At 63.6% G+C, this 16243-nt stretch overlaps 1 protein-coding gene across 1 annotated transcript in view; it reads left to right on the top strand.

Annotated features, from left to right (window-relative positions):
* Positions 1–14949: 14949 nt before the first annotated feature.
* The window catches only part of NPHP4 (nephrocystin 4), a 31798-nt gene continuing 30504 nt past the window's right edge, over positions 14950–16243 (top strand). Inside the window, exon 1 of the mRNA XM_082777209.1 lies at positions 14950–14960. The gene's annotated coding sequence lies outside the window, so the exon portion shown is untranslated. The remainder of the gene's footprint in view (positions 14961–16243) is intronic.

Raw genomic sequence — 16243 nt, 5'->3', positions numbered from 1 at the left:
GGTGCCCCGCGGTGCGGGCTGGAAGGCTCCTTTCCCTCCCCGGGGCTCAGCCGCTGCTCCCGGGCGCGCTGCGGAGAGTCAGGGGTGAGGATAACGGAGAGGGCTTCCCCCAGGAGCGCGCAGGTCCCGGAGGAGAGGGCAGCCAGCAGATGCCGCGTGCTCGCTCTCAGCGCCGCTGCTCGCCTGTCCAGAGGGTTAAAAGCAAACTTGGGGACGTCGCGGTGCTGTCCTCTGCCTCCAGCCCCCTCCCGGACACGCAGACCCCGGGGTCTCCGCCGAGCGTCGCCGATGCTGCCGGTGGGTCCGTGCCGTGGGGAGCGTCCCTACGCCCCGGCTGCGTGGGGGAGAGGGCTGCGTGCCCCCCGTGGGGCCGGTGTCCTGGGCACCTCGTGGCCAGGGCTCTGCGCTGCGCTGTGGCCCCCCGGCATCGCCCGCCGGGCGCCCCTCGCCTCCCGCGACCCTCCCGCGGCCGCGGAGGCGGCAGGGAGCAGCGGCAGCAGCCTAAATTTAGACGGCAAACTCTGCGAAGCAGGGCCCTCCTCCTAACGTCTGCGAAGCATCACTCAGCCAACATGACGGCTGCGGGGCTGGATCGAGAGACCCGGCTTATATCAGCTCCGGGCCATCAATATTTGATGAGTTTTAGGAAGCAAACAAACCCCGTCAGAGCAGGTGGGGAGGCAGAAACATGACCACTTCCAGCCGCTCCGTGCCGGGAAGGCGCACACCCCCCCTTTATTTCTGAAGGGCTGCTGGAAAGCCTCTTGAATTATCTGCCTGCACCTCGTCCCTCTGAATCTCCGTGGAGGAGTGCTGACCACCGTGCCTTCCCAGCTCCTGGCCAGCACAGAGACCCAGGGGGCTGCCCCCTGCTGCCACCAGGGCCAAAATCCTGGGGTCCCAGTGGGCAGCCCCCACCCCTGCCTCCACCCTGCAGGTGCTGCTCCCCCAGAGCAGCTGCAGGACGTGGGATTTGGGGTGCAACAGGCGGCGACAGGGAAGGGAGCCCCTGGCCGTGAAGGGGTCTGTTTGCATCCTTCAGCCGTGCAGTAACAGAGCAGTGCCTCTGCTCCTAAGCTGATCCAAGTCAGATTTAAAATCCCTCTCAGGAGTGTTTGCACATTAAAAAGAACATTATTACCGGGTAAACGCGCAGCCCGCGGAGATGCCCCCAGCTCTCCTGCTTCCTCCTGGGGCAAAAGCCTCGCTGGGCTTGCAGCTGGTGCTGTGACCCGCGCGACTCTTCCCTGACACTTCCCCACAGAAGAGCTCAATCAATCAAACCGAAACCCAATTCCAGCATCTGCTGCCGAAGGAAGGACACGAGTGGCTGTGCTGCCCGGGGGGGGGGACACGCGGCCGTGCCCCAGCAGGCAGCTCCCACGGCTGGGAAATCGTGGCCAGAGCAGGAGGGGAAGCACCGAGGCAGCCAGCAGACAGCCTGGCAGCGCAGTGCCACGCGCTCATTTCTGGAGCAGGAGGAAAACGGCTTGGGGCTGGGGCCGGGCTTACGGGGGCGTGCAGGGGGATTACATAAATCAGCCTCCGATGCACCGAGACAACTTGTGATCTGCTCGGGCTTTCCTCTGCCTCAAAGCTCCTCGGCGCAGGCGGCGGGGTTGGGTAATCCGCGGGTGGCAGCGTCAGCAGCCCCCGGCCCCGGTGGGGGAATCCTGCTGAGCTCCCCACCAGGACTCCTGCTGCTCTCCTGTGGCTGACCCAGGTGGGCACCTTCCCCGTGGGCACGAGTATCGTGGGCACTTCTGCATCCCCCAGCTGCCGGGGGAGCTCTGTGCCCCCACCAGCCCTGTGCTAATCTGCCCGCAGCACTGAGCCCAGATTAATGCTGCTGCCAGAAGCTTTTGCCCACAGCCACCAGCACAAGGGACGGCCACGGGTCTGCAGGAGCAGCCCCAGCAGCTCCCCCGAGCTGTCCCCTGGGCCGTGGATGGCCCCGAGCGAGGAGGTGCCCGAGGGCCGTGCCTGCTGGTGCACTCCATCAATAAATAACTGCTGCATGAATATTAAATGGGCTGCTGCGACGTGTAAATGCTACCTCCGCTTTTTGTTAAGCGGCCAGGACACCTCCTCGCCTTTGCTGCCCTCTCCTCTGCAGGGGTGTGAAGGCTGGGGGCCGTGCTGGGAAGCTGCAGGTGCTCGGCGCATCCCCCCTCTGGCGACGGTGCCGTAATGAGAGGGACAGGAGCGAGCTGAAACACTGATACCCGCTCACCGCCCCGCGCCCTGGACCTACATGCAAAATTAATGCAGTGCCAGCTGTCCCTGGGCTCGCAGGCAGCTTTCCGGCTCAGCAGGACATTTTCTCAGCTTTATCCTACCCCCCCCCCGCGTCGGTGTTTAATTTTGCAGTCGGTGAGGCTGGGGGAGCACAGGGCACCCGGAGGCACACATTAAATCCTCCTGCAAACACTGCGAAAGGCCAGGGCCGCGCGGTTGTGCAAAATACATTTGCACTTCCGAACTTCCCACCGACACTGAAGGAAGAGCAAAAAATAAGCCGGGAAGCTTCACGAGCACCATCGAGCGAGTGAGGCAGCAAGGTGCAGACTGACTCCAGCCGCCCCTGCACGCACCACACCAGCTCTCCTTCCCTCGAGGGACTGGAGAGGATCGCACTGGCATCGAGAGAGAAACCACTGCCACGTTTGGCTGGGCAGGAAGCACCGGGCGGCACCGCACCGAGCGCTGGCACCGCCGGGATTTCGGTGCCCGTCCGGCACCCCTGCTGCTGCACGACGCTTCGCCCGGGCGGCCGCGGCCCCTTACCTGTACTTCATGCCGGTGGCGCGGGCCGTGCAGCCGTCCAGCGAGAGCCCGTGCGTCCGCAGGAACTCCTCCAGCGTCTTGGCCTGCGCCGCCGCGCGGACGTCCCGCAGCCGCCGCAGCTCCAGCGCGTCCGCCCGCCGCGGCTGCTGCAGCCCCCAGTCCGGGTGGTGCCGGCTGGCCACGCTGCGCAGGCTCTCGCTGTACGTCATGGACAGCATCCTGCTGCCCGAGCGCGGGGGCTGCTGCGGGCCGGCCGGGCGGCGAGGGCTCAGGGGTGCTTCGGAGAGAGCCGGGCAGCCGCCCCGACCTCCCGCAGCACCGCGGCGCCCCGGGGTCCCGGCCTCGTGCCCGGCCTCGTGGGGACCCGCGGCAGGTCTGCCCCTCGTGCAGCCCGGGGAGGGGACAAGGGGTTTAAGCGGAACAGAAGTCTGCAGAGGAAAGGCAACGAGCAAAAGAAATGGCAAACGCGGCGCAGCAGCAGGGAGGGGAATGGAAGGGGGGCTGCCAGGCCTGGTGCATGGTGCTATGGGGCTGCACGGGGTGCTCACGGGGGGCTCAGCACCACCACGCTGCCCTCCTGGCGTGGCATGGGATGGCACAGCATGGGTACAAGCACTGCACGATGCAGAGGGGTCCTGGGGCTCCTGCTGTGATGGTGCTGAGCTGGGTGCCGTGCTGCAGCCTGCCACGTGCCCACCTTGAGGCACGGCTCTGCTTCTGCGGCGGGCACCGACCGGGCTGCGACTGGTTTGCCTTTCCCTAAGGAACACCCAGCAAAGGGACACGGGTGGCTCCTGGAACTGGCTGGGGTGGGACGAGCGCTGCTGCAGCTCCTGGCAGAAGCTGGTGCCTGCACATGGGGCCACGCTCGCTGGCCAGCGAGGACGCACGGCCACACGGGGCTCCCGTGGAGCAGGAGTCCTGCAGAAGGGGTGCCCGTGGTGCTCGCAGCAGGCTGCTGCAGCCCGTGCTGCCAGCCAACGCCTTCCCTGCAGCAGCAGCGCGGCGCCGAGCGCGGCCGGAGGCGCCCAGCTCCCCGCGGCACCACCTGCGACCTCGCTGGTGGCGGCACCGAGGAGGTGGCATTGATTTCCCTGCTGCTCTCTGGAACACGCACTGCACTCAGGGCCTGAGCGAGCTGCGTGTCTGGGGGGTTCCAATGGCACCTGGCTGTGCCCCCTCCCCACTGCTGGCGTTGTTTTTTTTTAATTTTTTCCCTGAGTTTTTTTATGGCAGCACAGCTTGAAACAGCGTGCGCTCTTCCAATGAAGTGTGACCTCAAGAAAAAAAGCAGAAAAAGAGGAAAAAAAGAAAAAGAAGAGCGTTAACTTGCAAGGAATTACTGAAAACCCTGGGGAGCTTGAGCGATAAACAATGTGCTTGAAAATACCGTAGCACTCCTCCTGCTCAGGAAAATCACGCAGCAAGAGTACTGACAGTGCAGGGAAATACGAAAAGAGGATCCCCTCTCCTGAGGCCAGGCAGGGCTATGACAAAACAAACCCTGAACACCTTGCAAACACCAGCACAGAGCCCTTCCCTGCAGCTCAGGGCTTTCACCCCGCGGTGCCGGCAGCTCCCCGGCCCCAAGGGCTCCCCTCGCTCCACAGCAGCCGGGAAAATCAAAGGAGCGCCCAGCGCTGCTGCACACTTCTCGGGCTTCATCTCGCTGCAATTAAATTAAGGCGGCGGATGAAGTCGGTGGGGGTGAGGCGAGCTGCTCCGAGGAGCGAGGTGGTAATTAACTGCGTGCCCTGTTTTGACACCTCTCTGATTTTTGGCTGAGCGACATCACCAGGCGGCAAGGCAGAGCACGAAAGCGCTGGGTGCGTCCGCGGGCAACTTATTAGCAAAAACTTTGTGCTAACGGAGGGGCGAGAAGCAGTGCCCCAGCGGGGGGCTGGAAAAGCTGCCAAAGCCCAGGCAGCGACACGCCAAAGCAGGAGCTGTTCTGCGGAGGATTGCAGGCAGGACCCCCAAGCACCCCCCGTCCCCAGCCCATGGGGACCCCAGCACCCAGAGCTGAATGCGCCGCAGGGCGCTCTGAGGGCGCAGCGAGCGGTGCCAAAAGGCAACAGAACAAACACACCACCACAAACGAAAATACCCCCAACCAAACGAGCCCTGTGTTACCTTGGGCAGGAAATCCCTGCAGCCCCCGGCAGGCCCCGCTGTGTGGCTGGGGGCACACAGACCCCTGCCCAGACAGACGCACCCCTCGCACCCCGGGAGCTGCCTCCTCTGCACCCACGGAGCCACCGGGTGCCACCGGGCCCCCAGCGCGTCCGGCCCCGCGCCGCCCGGCAGCTCGGACTCACCCGGCTTCTGGGGATCCTGCTCATTAAAATGACAAGCTCTGTGTTGTTAGGGTTCCCTTGGACAGCTATAAGACATGCACAGCTGTGTTTTTTTTTTTTTCATTAGGGGAGTGTCGACGCTTAGCATCCAAAGCAATTGGTGAATACAGGTCCCTCCAGAGTCAAGTTTTTTAGCAGCGCTCCATTAGCCCTATTAGGGTATTTTCTTCCTAGCGAACGGGAGCTCAATTATTCATGACTTCTTCTCTAAAAGCCTGTGGATGCGCAGCTGCTTTATGAACACTGGCATCGTTTCCCCCGCCCGCAGCCGCCCCTCGCCGGTGGCTGCAGCGAGGCGCCTGGCAGCGACAGGTTGCGCCCGCCAGGACGCGCGTGGCGGCGGCACCCGGGGTGCCGAGGGGCCCCTCGGCGTGGTGGCAGGGCTGCCAAGGGACGTCGGGTCCAACGCACAAACCCCTCTGGGCAGAGACGCTTCTCCTAAAGGGAGATCTGCTCCAGACCCTGTCACCCTCTCCTCCATCCACACGTTGTGCTGGGGGAGGGATTGGGAGGCCACGGCGCATCGCCCCCCGCGCCACCGCGGGCTGTCCTGGCCCGGCACCGCTGTGTACGGTGTCCCTGGAAGCACTGAAGTGGCTCCCAGCGCCCTGCTGGCACCGTGTGCCGTGGAAAAGTGCCTTTTTAATTTTAGACAGTAAAAGGATGGAGGAAAAAAAACATGTGTTGTCTTATGTATCAGTTAATGACATTTCTCTAAATGGAAGGAGCAGATGAAAGGGCTGGACGGGTTCCTGGAGCAGCCCTTGGGAAAAGCTAACAGGCTCAGGCTGTTCTCCGCACAGCACCAGCACAGCCAGGCTGGTCAAGGGCGAGGAGACGACGGCGCATCCCGGCCCCAAGCTGGCCCCCCCGTTGCCAGGCCCGAGCCCTGCTAGGCGGCGGCGTGCCGGTGCCCTCGGTGCGCGGTGCCGCTCCCCAGCGCCCCGGGCAGCACCCAGCACACGCAGGGATCAGGGACCCGACGGACAGCACGAGTCTGAGTGCAGGAAGCATTGGGGCAGTGCTCTCAGATACACGGCTCGGTTTTGTGTGGGGTGGGAGCTGGGCTCGATGATCCTCGTGGGTCCCTTCCAGCTCGGGATGCTCTGTGACTCCAGGATTTAAGCGATGGCCGGGCCCATCGGCAGGCACACAGGGGAACGTCCCGAGGGGTTCCCGCAGCCCCACATGGATGTGGGGCAGCCACAGGCGAGGGGCTGCCCTGCTGCCGGACATTTCTACTTCCCGGGGGCTTTTTTAGGGAGAAAGAAAGGACTCGGTTACCTGTAGAACTGGAGCTGGCGCTTGGGGCTCCCATACCTCGCGCTTCCGACAGCAAGGAGGAGAGAGAAGAAACATGCCACAAACCACATTAGAAAGGTGGAGGGCCCGGCGGGTCCGCGCGGCCAAACCGGGACCGGTGGCGGCAGGAAGGGGTTGGTGCTGCCCCCCTGTGCTGCACCCACCCTTGGGTGCCCAAAGCACCGGGTACCGGCACGCTACCGGATGGCAACCGGAGGAATCCGCTCTTAAAATGAGGCCCTGGTGCCCCGGGGCTGCCCGTGGTTTGGCAGTCCTGGGAGCGTTTTTCCACCAAACACACAACTGGCTGCGGGATCGCTGGGTCCTGCCGAGCCCCTGGGGCTGCCCGGGTCGCTGCTCACCTGTAGATCATCCCGGGGGAGCCCGTCTGCCTCAGCGAGAGTCGTGCCGGGGAGTCAGTGGTCGATTCCGGATACATGGAGCCAGCCTCGCGTCCCAAGCCCCGCTCTCTGCCTTACCCTCTGCAAAAAAAAAAAAAAAAAAAAAAAAAAAAAAGAGGAAGAAAAGCTGAACCAGAGCGTGCGAATGACGGCGTTTCCTGTCGCTGGAGCCTGCGAGCCGGATGAGCGTGCGGCAGGGGCACGGCGTGGTCCCTGCCACCCCATGAGCCCCGCCGAGACCCCAGCACCACAACCCGCTGCTGGCCGCTGCTCACCCCGTGTCCCCGCATCTCCCCCAGCCCCGTCCCACCCTGCCCTGCCCAGTGCCACCGGCTGCCCTTACTGGGTCGTTTTCCCCCAAATTCAGGGGCTGGTGGCTTCCAAAAGCTGGCACTCGCGGAGAGGCTGGGAGAACACGACCCAGGGCGTGGGGTTCATGGAGCAAGGCTGGGGGCTGCGTGCCTGGGCAGGGAGCAGGGTGCTGTGCGAGCCTGCACTGCTGGCGTGCTGCTGGGTGCTGAGCAGGGCTGCCTGCTGCCTGCACTGCTGCCTGCACTGCTGCCTGCAGGAGGCAATCAGGACACGCCACGGGGCGAGCCAGCTCCAGGGCTGCAGAGCTGCACTGGGGAGGCCCAGCCCTGCGCGGCAGCAGTCTTACACCACAGCAGGAAGCAGTGAAGAAATTCAGGGCCTGAAAAATTAAACATTTTGCTGACAGGGAAAAAAAAAAAAAAAAAAATCAACCCTGAAACAACTCCGCGAGGCTCCCTCTGCAGTGCGTGCGTTATTCCCAAGCACAACAAGAAAAGAAAATGATCCGGGCTTTTCCCGCAGTCTGCTCGCTACTGCATGAGGGGGGTGCAGGAGCTCCGAGAGAAGGGGGGGCGGATTTTGGTCTTTTAAATTTAAACGACCTTTCTGCAGGCCACGAAACCGAACCTTTACCCCGCAGGCAGCGCGCTGCTCTGCGCCCTGGGTTTGGAGCGCGCCACGTCCCCGCTGCTCCCCCCCCAGCAGGTGCAGGGCCTGGCGCACGGCGCGCTCGCCTCCCGGCACGCACCCCGCGCGCATCCCTGCACGGCGCGCACGCAGCCCCTGCACGGTGGCGCAGCCCCTGCAGCCCTCGTGGCCCAATGGCAGCGGCTGCGGCAGCCGGGGCCCGTCCCCACCGAGCCGCTCGCCAGCACGGCGGGAGCGCCGCGGCCGCGCTGCAGCCCTGCGCCAACGGCACCCCTGGCGCAGCAGGAGCTGGGAGCGTGGCTCGCGGCAGCTCGGTGAGGACGGGATGGTTTTTCTCGTGGCAGGAGGCAGCTGCCCTCCTGCTGCTGCTCCCTGCGGCACGGCGGCTCGGGCACCGCGGTGTGGTGTGAGCCCGGAGGGATGCTGCGGAGCGTGGTCCCCAGCGGGCGTGCGGCACCCCGGTGCTGCTCGTGGGGCCTGCAGCACCAGAGCCTTGCCCCAAAGCACCGCGGGCAGCCCACAGGGAAAAGAGCGAGCACCAAAAGCAAAGCTGGAAGCATCGCCAGGGGGTGAGAGTCCTCACAAAGGGGCTCCGGGAAGGGCAAAGCGGGCAGGAGCGGCGGTTCTGCTCCCGGAGAACACAAACCCTGTACACACAGCACCTCCCGCTGTTCGGCAGCGCAGGGCCAGCCGCAGCCAGCCCAGGCACTGGTCCTCCCGCACAGCACCTCCTGCTCGCCCCACCAAAGTCACCGGGAAGCAAGGCGATGAGGCCGAGGGGAGCTGCACCAAGGGGCCCCCGCTCTGACCCACAGCCGGGGCAGCGGCACCGCTTCTGTGTCTGCATGAGCACAGAGCACAGAGAGGCCAAAAACAGACCCAAAACTATTGCACAGCTTAGGAGCGGCTCTTTTCAGGCTTTCTGGATAATTCTGGTGAGCCAACCCCACTGCCTCTCAGCTGGGGCCCCCAGCCCCTCCCTTGGTGCCAGGCGCCCCCCAGCCCTGCTGGAGGAGCTCAGTGGGGCAGCACCACCGATGCCAAAGGCTGCGCTCCCACCACAGCACCGTGGCAGCGCTGAGCTGTGACCGTGCTCATTGGGGAACCGCTGGCAGCCCTAAAATTTGGAAAGGGACATGAGGCCCACGAGGCATCTTCTGCCCAGGTGGTGCACGGTGCCCCGGGGGCCTGCCCCAGCTGCAAAGCAGAGCGGCGTGCCATGAGGGGCATGCACCATGGGGCAACACGGCAGGGCACGGCATGGCACGGCATGGCATGGCACAGCCCAGGGCAGCACCAATCCCCAGGTCAGGCAGCTCTGCCTGCCCACCAGCGCATCCCTCCAGGTGCTCGGAGCCAGAGGCGCTGCCCAAAGCCCCGTCCCTCCGGTGCCAGCACTGTCCCTGCAGGGAGCTCGGGACATCTCCTGCAGGTTCAGCTTCAGCGGGGCAAAACTCAGAACAAATTTCTGCAGGGTGATGTGTGGAAAGAGAAGAAAAAGAGTTTTCTTCTGTGCGGGATGCGCCTGGGGCCTGGGCATGAGGGATGCCCTGAACGCTTTCTGCCACCCAGCTCCCGTCTCCGTCTCCATCCCCATCCCCAGCCCGTGCCAGCAGGATGGGTCAGGAGAGTGCAGCCGCTGAGATGCTGCAAGGATTTAGGGCCAAGGTGGCCCAGGGTTGAGGCTCTGATGGGCCAGCCGGGTGCATGGTTTGAAGGAGGCTTTAAGTCTCGTTCATTAGAGCGTTAATTGCCGAGAGGTAACTGCATGGCTTTACCCTGGCCCTGACCAGGTGTGGTGTGGACATGGGAACGCGCTGACTGAAGTCAAACTGCCCTGCAATGAGCCGTGATGCTGAAACACCAAAGTGAGGGCCTGCGCCTACCTCTTGGCCAAAGGGTCTCCTTCGGGCAGAGCCACCACGTGAAGCCCGAGCACCCCAGCCAGCCCCGAGCATGGCCCCCTGAGCACCCCCAGCTCCAAAGCCGGTGGCAGCCCGGCGCATGGGGCAGGCAGAAACCCGGCACCTCTTCTTCCACCCAGACCTTCCCTGGTGGCAAAGCCAGCACGGGGCATCCCGCGACACCCTGCCTATCCACGGCCCTGATCTTGGTGGGGCACCACCGGGAGCCCCCCAGGCACAGATGCTTGGATTGATGCTTCCCCCTTCCCAGGCCCTTCCCTGCTGCAGCTGCCACTGCTTTGGCTGGGGCACGGCAGTCCCCAGGCTGAGCACCCCGAGCATGGGGTGGAAGGAGGGCTGCGGGACCCCCGCCATGCCCAGGACCCCGCACAGCTCCCAGCCCTTTTGTGGGGGTGCAGTGCAACCACACAGAGCCTCTCCCCACTCAAGGTGCCTGTCCTGGGATTTGTTTTTTTTCTCTTTCTCTTTTTTATTTTTTTTTTCAGGGTTTGGTAAACAGCGTCCTCAGCGAATTCCCCCCCCCCACAACGCGCTACGGAAAAGATGACTTCAGGACGATTAGTCATATTGCCCTACTGTGACTTGCAAATGCTTTGCTAGACCCAGCGCCTGCTGCCATCACCTCCTTCCTCATGCCCTGCACGTCCCCTGGCACTGCCAGGTCCCCGCGCCCCCCTGCAGGGCTGTGTGGGGCAGGACCCCCCCCTGCCCACACAGGACCCTGCAGAGCCCTGCAGGCTCCTTGCAGCATTCGGGTGCGTTTATAACCCGTTCATTTAATTACCAACAAAGCCACCCGGCAGGGGTCTAGCTGCAACACGTGAGGTCCCCTGCAATTTCACCGTGTGCTCTGAAGCACGGGCACCCGGCGCTTGCTGGGCGCCCGGAATCGATGACAAACCCCAAAACCACAATGTGACACCCCCAGGGGGGGCTTCTTTCTTTTCGCATTCCCGGCGGCAAGCAGCAAGGTAACGCCGCCCGGCGCGCACCCGAGCACCCGCAAGCCCCCGGCCGCGCTCCTGCTGCACTGCGCCCCCGGGAGAGGCAGCCCCAGCCCGGCGCAATGGCACAGCGAAGGGCACCGGCACCCCGGAGCCGCGCACCTACCTCCGCTCCGCGGTCTGCAGGCACACAAAGCCAGCCTTCCCCTTCTCCCTTCCTCCCCCCTCCCCCCCTCCCCGAAAGTTTTTCGTCCTCGGCGGCGAAGATGTGCAGTTTGGGAGGAAAAAAGAGAAAAAAAAAAAAAAAAAAAAAAAAAAAAGGAGACGCAAATCAGCTGACGGCAGAGAGCAGCCTGGCAGAGATGGAGGCTCTGCAGATTTTGGAGAGCGGTGCCAGGTGCCGGTCCAGAGCGGCCGCGAGCACTCACGCGCGCTGGAGGCGGGCGCGACGGGGGGTTATTTTTTTTACCCCATTCCCCTCGGTTTCTCCCCCCAAAAAGCAGCCCTGGGAGCAGAGCCTCGTGCCCGCGGAAGCGCGCGGCGGGAGGCGGGGGAGCCCCAGCCAAGCGCGGCTGCAGCAAAGGCGTCCTCACCGCGCTCACATCCTGACTCGGCAAGTTTTGCGCCGCACCGTGCCGACGAGACGAGCCCTGGGCTCCCGTGCCCGCCGGATGCCGCCGGTGCCGGTGCCGGTGCCGGTGCCTCAACCGTGGCGCTGCCGCCGCTGCGGCCCCAGCCCCGCGCCCCCCGGGAGCGCAGGCGTGCGCAGAGCGAGCCCCGGCCGCGGCACAAAGGCAGGCTCGGTGCCGGGGCTGCTTGAGAGGGAGGGGAGCGGGATGTCTCCGCCACAGGATGCTTTTCAGTCCCGCCGGAGGCTTTTCTTAAGGAATAGAAGAAGAGGGAAGCGTCGTGCGGAGCAGGAGAGGGGCTGTGCGAGGCCAGGGTGCTGCTGGCCCCATGGGATGGGGGAGGTGGGGTCCCTTCTGGCCTCCGGAGCTGCGAATATCCAAGGATAACAGCAGAGAATCAGGGGAGCTCTGTGCCAGGCAGCAAGCAGGACTTGCACCAACCGAGGCAGTGGCCAGTTTGTGTCCCACCACTGCTTTGGAGCTGAGAACAGCAGCAGCACACAGAAACCCGGGATGCCATCAGCACCACAGCCGATGGGGAGTGGGACGGCGTGCCTGGCTGTGATGGGCAGGGGTCCCCAGCGATGCCCAGGGGTGCAGAGCTGCATTTCGGGAGTGCTGTGGTGCTGGGTTGCCTTCCAGCTTGTGCCCCACATGGCTCTGGGTGACCCTGGGCAGTCGGGCAGTGGCTGGTACCACACCACTTCATCCCGAGCTGTTGGATACCCTGGGCACCCAGCCTTCCTCCTTGGCACTGATAAATAATTTGTGTGTTTGTCTCTGCAGAGACACCGAGAGCTCCTGGTGTACGTTAAGAGACATAATAACAACCCGTCTGGCAGTGGTTGCCACCTTTTAATTGACTTTTGCTTTTTTGGCATCTTGGAAGGTTCCTCCCCAAAACACGCAGCTTGGAGGCCAAGGAGACACCCGAGGAATTAGAGCAGGCTTGTCCCCAGTGCTGGAACACGGGAGTGACCAGAGCTGATCCTGCTGGAGGCTTGGTTTAACACGAGAAACAGGGGCCAAGTAAACAAAAAGGGTCAGGATTTGAGAAGCAGGCAGGTCACACAGTAGGTTATTTTTGTTTAAATCATGAAAACTGGGTGCTCCCTGGCACCCCCAGCGAGTGCTGACCACCGTGACTTGCGGGGCGTGTGGTGCCGAGTGCCGCAGCACAGCTGCGCTCCCAGCACCCAGGCGGATCTGGGATTGCAGCTCAGGAAAAATGGGGAAAGACATCTGCCTCAGGAGTCCCAAAATAGCCAGGAATTGAGCCTGCATGCAAATTTTGTTCTGACTGTAACCACACTTGCCTGATGAAAAACCAAGCAAGTTTTGCGCGCAGACGCAGGCGCGCTCCTGCCGGTGGCGGGGCCACTTCCCAGTGCACCAGGACTAACAGGACCAACACATGCAGGGGCAGCTCCAGAAGACTGTCCTCTTCTGCAAAACCAGCTCACGAGTGTGCTGGCCAGCACAAAAACACTTGGAAAAAAAAGAAAAAAGAAAAAAAAAAAAAGACAAGCCAGGATTTATTGAGAGTGCCGAGCACTGCAAGCACCCCTTGCCGAGCTGCAGGATTTCGGGCATCAGGGTGCGGGACACGGGGCAGGAACCCAGCCCAGCCCTTCCACGAGAGCTTTGCAGCACCAGCCTGGCAGCTCTGCTTCTCCAGCAAGCTGTGTTCACCTGCACCAGGAGTTGTTCTGCTCCCTGTGCCACGTGCCTGGCCCACGAATCTGCAGACCAAGAGCGAGGAGATGGTGACGGTGCCTGGGGCACCTCGGCCCTGCTCCCTGCCTTATGAGGTTAAAAAAATAAATGTAAAAACCACTGCTCTCCTGTACCTTCTGCGAGCGGCTGCAAGCAGAGGCTTTTCTTGCGAACCAGCAGGAGAAGCATTGCATCCATGTATATGCAATTATTACATAATGCATGTACTCATTGCATACATGAATTTTCTGTATGTTGGCCACCCCGTCTCTCTTGGCACTCACCCATGACAGGGAAATGTGGCTCGCAGCAGCGCAAGGTTTAGAAGCAACCTGCGATTTTGAAAGCCTGGCTTGATGCACTCGCATGCACAGCGCCAGGGGCAGTCCTGATTTCTTGAGGTTGACGTACGCGCTCCTCTCTTCTGCCAAAAGGCTTTTACCAGGACGGGAGCCCCAAAAACCCTGCATGAAGCGTCCCAAAGCATCCAGGTTACACTCAATGGCAAAGACACCCGGCAAACCCCAGGGGCAAGCACAGCAGTGGGGATAAAGGTTCCTCTGTGCACGTCCCCTCACCTACATCATGGGGACACCTGCCTGGGAGCTCAGTCCTGCTGCTGCAGCTGGCCCCTGTGCCACAAAAGAGAGGATGTTCAGGGAGATATTTGGGAAATATTTGGGAAATATTTGTGCTTTTTGTTTGTTTTGCTTGCTTCTTCAGCAGCAGTGACCTGGGCTTCAATGTCTCTGCCCCCCTGCAGCACCAGGGAGCCACAAGGGAACGCGTGGGGGCTGCGGGAGCGCCCTGCCGGGCCCGGGGCCTTCAGGAGGGTTTCGGGGGCAGCTCCGTTGGGTGCGTGCAGCCCCCGGGGGTGCTGGCGCCGGGAACCGGGAACGCGCCCTGCTGGGGGCTGGCACCGACTTCACGGCTGGGTGGTATCGGGGTGAGGGCGGGCACGGCACGGTACGGCACGGCACGGTACGGTACGGAATGGTACGGAACGGTACGGTATGGCACGGTACGGAACGGTAGGGCACAGAATGGCCCGGTACGGCTCCGGCACGGCACGGTACGGTTCAGGCACAGCACGGCACGGCTCGGCTTGGCACGGAAATGTACGGCACGGCATGGCACGGCACGGCACGGCTCGGTTCAGGCACTGTACAGGCATGGCACGGCTCGGTACGGCTCGGTACCGTACGGCACGGCTCGGGCACGGCTCGGCTCGGTTCATCTCGGCGCCCTCGTGGGGGGCAGGCCCCGCCCCGCCGCCGCTGATTGGCTGCGCCGCCTGCTCCTCCGGCCGCATGCAAATCGCGGCCGCCCCGCGCGGCGCCCATTGGCTACAAAAGGCGCGGCCCCGCCCCCGGCCCCTACCGGGCCGCCGGTAGCCGCCGGCCCCGCGCCGCTCCCGGGACCCCCGCGAGCCCCGCGCCCGCCGCCCCCAGCCCCGCAGCCCCCGCGCCCAGACCCCGCCGCCAGCCCCGGTGTCCCCCAGCCCCCCCCAGCCCCCCCCAGCCCCGCGTCCCTCAGCTCCGGTCCCGGTCCCGGCCCGTTCCCCGCTCCCCGCTCCCGTCCCCGCTCACCGGCGCGGGCGCTGCGGCCGGAGCGAGCGGCGCGGAGCGGAGCCGGGACCGAGCGGAGCCGAGCGGCGCCTCCCCCGCGGGGCGGCGCCCATCGCCCCAGTAACCCGACGCCGAGCGGGGCCCGACCACCCCCGGCACGGGGGGAGCCGCCGCCGCCGCCTCCCGCCCGGCCCCGGCCGCTCCGTTCCCCCCCCCCCCTACCCCTACACCACCGCCCGGTGTTGGGATCGCGGCCTCTGCCCGGTACCGGGGGGTCGGGAGGCTCCGGGTTGCGGTGGGGAGGAGGGAGGGGGGCGGCGGCACCCCCCGGCCCCGCGGTGGTGGCGCCCGGGAAGATGGCGGCGGGGCCGGTGGGTGCCCGGGGGGTGCTCGGGGGGTGCCCGGTGGGGCCCTGGGGTGGCGGGGGGAGGGCACGGGCAGAGACCGGCACCGGGAGGGGCTGCGGGGGGCGTGCGGGGTGCAGGGCGTGGGTGTGAGTGTGTGTATAGGGGTGTAAGGACACGGGGTGTGTGTAAGTACATAGTATGGGGGTGTGGGGTGCACGGGGTGGGTGTAAATACGTGGTGTAGGGGTGTAAGTGCACGGCACAGGGGTGTAAGTATGTGGTGTAGGGGTGTAAGTATGTGGTATGGGGGTGTGGGGTGCACGGGGTGGGTGTAAGTATGTGGTATAGGGGTGTAGGTATGTGGTATAGGGATGTGAGTACACGACACGGGTGTAAGTACACCAGGTGTGTGTAAATACATGGTATGGGGGTGTAAGTACATGGTATAGGGGTGTGGGGTACACAGCGTGTGTAAGTGTGTGGTATAGGGGTGTAGGTACGTGATACAGGGGTGTAAGGACACGGCATGGGGGTGTTTGGGGCACAGGGGTGTGTGTAAGTGCATGGCATCTGTGGGGAACACAGGTGTGTAAGTGCACAGCACGGTGTGTAATTACATGGCAGGTATGTGTAAGGACACGGCGTGGTGCCTGCGATAGATGGCACAGGCGTGTAAGTGCATAGCATCGTGCGTGTGGTACAAGGCACAGTGTGTAATAGGTAGCCTAGGTGTGTGTAAGCACACGGCGTAGTGTGTGATACGCAGCACAGGTGTGTGTGATGCACGGTGTGGGGTTTAAGGACATGGTGTTGTGGCAGTGATACGCGCGTGGTAAGTACACGGTGTGGTGTGTAAGTACCTGGCACATGTGTGTATTTGCACACTGAGCTCTATGGTCCCACCTCTGCACTTCCAGTGCCGTGCATGCATGTGCTACGTGTGCTCTGTGTGCTGGGGCATCCAGCCCTGGTGTTTTCCCCTGCTCCTGCTCTGCTCCAACCCTACTTTTCCATCCCCTGCCATGGGGCAGAGCCCCTGGCCTGGGTGCGTGGCAGCGTGGGGCAGGGGGAGCCCTGTGGGGCTGCAGGGCCGCCAGCAGCAGCAGCTCCCCGTACCCTTGGGTGACCTTCGGTGGCTCCTCACAGTCGTGCTTTTTGGCTTCCAAAGGGAAGGCCACCGTGTCCACAATCTGAGGGTGGCGGAGAGCCCAGGAATTTTATAAAACACGCAGGATTGGGAGCGTACATCTGTGCTGCTCTGCCACTTACGAGTGTTTTTCCGTATGCCAGCTTTCGTGTGCCATCTTC

This window comes from Aythya marila (genome assembly GCF_965140915.1).
Source record: "Aythya marila genome assembly, chromosome: 21".
Taxonomy (NCBI): domain Eukaryota; kingdom Metazoa; phylum Chordata; class Aves; order Anseriformes; family Anatidae; genus Aythya; species Aythya marila.
Note: the sequence above shows the minus strand (reverse complement) of the source record. Positions and strands in the feature narration are given on the sequence as shown.